The sequence below is a fragment of the Macaca fascicularis genome, chromosome 14, assembly GCF_037993035.2.
Source record: "Macaca fascicularis isolate 582-1 chromosome 14, T2T-MFA8v1.1".
Classification (NCBI taxonomy): domain Eukaryota; kingdom Metazoa; phylum Chordata; class Mammalia; order Primates; family Cercopithecidae; genus Macaca; species Macaca fascicularis.
Genome location: NC_088388.1, coordinates 69,125,547 through 69,128,751, shown reverse-complemented (window position 1 = coordinate 69,128,751; position 3,205 = coordinate 69,125,547). Strand labels below are relative to the sequence as shown.

Below are 3,205 nucleotides of genomic sequence, written 5' to 3'. Positions count from 1 at the left end.
AAATTTGTGCTGAGAATTTCATATATAATCTTATTTAGTTCTCCCAATAATTTAGTGGGATAAGTAATATTATCCCCCCTCCATTTATAGTAAGATAAATAGTAGAACCTGCATTAGATGATATTTTATATTTCTAAATTTATATTGCATCATTTAACATACTATACTACATAGAATAAAATTAATTTGATGAATGCATTATCATATATTACAGTGAACCTGGAGCTAATGTTTACTCTATCCTTACATCACCAGGCAATGTAAACATAATTATATAGGATGTATTATCTTTGTAGCTCCTGTAGGCTCTGCCTTTAACAACTTGTTCCACTTCAACAACACATATTTATGTTTATCCACAATCACTTTTAGGCAATCTACCACTCTTCACCTGACATCATTTTATATGGGCATCAAGGGAAATTTCTTTTTATAAAATTTCTAATTGTTTTAATCTATATCTCTTTATCTCCTTGGACACAGCCTACTGATATGTGTGGCTACAGAAGATTGTATAACAAGATTTCCTTCTCTTCATTAACTATTAAGACATTTTATATTTTATTACATTGGGGGCTTTCTAGTTATGTTCACATATGTATTCATACAAACTATGAACCATTCAATTTTTTTTCTATTATTTTACAGAAGCAATCACCTCACTTTTCTTTCAAAGAAAAAAATGTATAAAAATGTGATTCAGAGTGATGCTTCTCATTCAGTCAATATATTTGGCTATGACACAATCATAAGGAAGATAAAATTAAACTGTTGTGTGATTTTAAGCTTGTAAAAAGTTAATGAAAAGGAAAAAAAGAGAGAGGATGTAAGGTTGTTTTAAGCTTTTAGAGGGTTACCAAAGAAATAGAGCAGGCACATTGTTCGAAGATCAGAAGGTGGGTGCACGTGAAGGTAAACAATATATTCAAAGGTGTCAGAAATTATTTTCACTGACAACAGGTATTGATAAAGTAAAAAAGGCACATAGATTGAGCCCCATTATAAACAACAGAACTCCATCCTTTTACATCTGAGACATATTAATATTATCAAAAAATTTAAGTTATAGGGATTATACAACAGGCCAGGATTTGTGGCCTGTTTCCTATCCCAACTTATGGTTTCTTTTAATCCAATTGACCTCTTATCTATCTTCTCAATTTTCTGTCTCCTCTAAGATCTGTGACTTCTTACATCTCCTTCCATCTCATTCTGCTTACACATCAACTTTGAAAACTCACGGGCCAGGTTTAACTCCGTGAGACAAATATGCCCAGCCACTACTTGTAAAAGAATAGCATGTACTTATCACTTTGAAGAACCTGAATAATTGGCCTGCACATAGGTAATTCAAGCAATATTTATTGGAAGAACAAGCCTCTCACTTCCCCATGTGGAGGCAATTCCTAAGATGTGATGGGAAGAATTGTACTCCCTAAACTAAAGAAAATGGAAAAGACTGGGAAAAGCATGCACTATCGGAAGATTCTGAGCTTTCAACTAAGACAGGGATATGGATTGAGGATTTGTGTTATGACTTCAAGTGTCACAGAGGAATTCCACCTAATCCAAGATGTGTCTGGAGTTTGGAGATGAATATGGACAAAAAAGTTAATGTTGCCGTTTATGAGACCACTTGAGAAGACACTGAAGACTAGCATAATCAATGCTCTTAGAATTATAGCTTCCATTTCTACAATTTCTAGGTGATCAACACTGAATCATATTCCTCATTCACAAATACCAACACTAGCTTTGGGAAAGGCCAAGAGCTCCATTCTGAAATAAACCTAAATTTATACCCAAAGATTCAGTCACATGATCACATTTCCATCCACGTCTTTCGTGTTCTGAGAGGAAATGTGAGGAAAGTGTTCCTCCTTCCCATTCGTAATTTTTCTCTGAATCTGTGTCAGAATTAGTGGTGAGTAAAAGATTTACCAGACTCATGGGATCCACCAACATGTCATATTTGAACCCAAAGACAGTGACCCTGATTGGGATCCCTGGACTAGGGCATGTGCAATTTTGGATTGGGTTTGCCTTCTTTGGCGTGTGCCTGGTGGCCCTGCTGGGGAACAGCTTTTTGCTAATCATTATCTCTATAGAACGCAATCTACACAAACACTTGTACATCTTTCTGGCAGTATTGGCAGCCAGCCACTGACCTAGGTCTCTGTGTAGCCATTGCTCCTAAGATGTTGGCCATCTTCTGGTTTGATTCTTATTCCATGGCTTTTGATGCCTGCCTCACCCAACTCTTCTTCATTCATGCCTTGCAGGGCATGGAATCTGGCATCCTGTTGGTGATGGCCTTGATCGCTATGTGGCCATCTGTGATCCATTGAGACACACATCCATCCTCACACCTTTCTATTTCGGGTGGTGCTGATGGTGGCAATCCGCACAACAATGCTTGTTGGAATTCTACCCATTCTACTCAAACGGCTGCAACTTTTCCACTCTGTGGTTATTGCCCATTCTTACTGTGAACACATGGCTGTAGTCAAGCTGGCTAAAGAAGATGTCCATATTAACAAATCATTTGGGCTCTTTGTGGCTTTTGCAATTCTAGGTTTTGACGTGATCTTTGTCTTCGTCTCCTACTTTCTAATTTTTCAGACTATTTTTCGTCTTCCCCAAAAAGAGGCACGACTCAAAGCATTTAACACTTGTACAGCTCATATTATTGTCTTTCTGGAGTTTTATATCCTTGCTTTTTTTTCCTTCTTCAGCCATCATTTTGGTCATGTATCAGTCTATGCCCACATTCTCTTGTCTACCGTCTATCTGCTTGTGCCCCCTGCCCTTAACCCCATTGTCTATAGAATGAAGACCATGGAGATTCACATGTGGGTTGCTCAGATTCTCATTATAAAGCCAGACACCCAGAAATGATCCAGCAAGTGATGTGTCAGAGGAAAAACATGCATTTACCTATTTAAACTTAAGTTTAAGCTGAAAATTCCTTGTATTATGTGTGGCTATTTTGGTGAGATATTTACATTACAATGATCTCCCCTAAAGAACATATATTCCTTCAACAAGAGCAGTGAAAACATGAGATAAATCTGGAGAGAGATATATATATATATAAATAAAATACAATTCCTGGCCGGGCGCGGTGGCTGAAGCCTGTAATCCTTTGGGAGGCCGAGACATGCGGATCACGAGGTCAGCACATTGAGATCATCCTATCCTGGCT

The 3,205-nt window shown here is 37.5% G+C and overlaps 1 pseudogene; it reads left to right on the top strand.

The window, feature by feature from the left end:
* The first annotated feature begins 1,948 nt into the window (after positions 1 to 1,948).
* LOC102116168 (olfactory receptor 52A1-like) lies at positions 1,949 to 2,898 on the top strand (annotated as a pseudogene).
* The last annotated feature ends 307 nt before the right edge of the window (positions 2,899 to 3,205 follow it).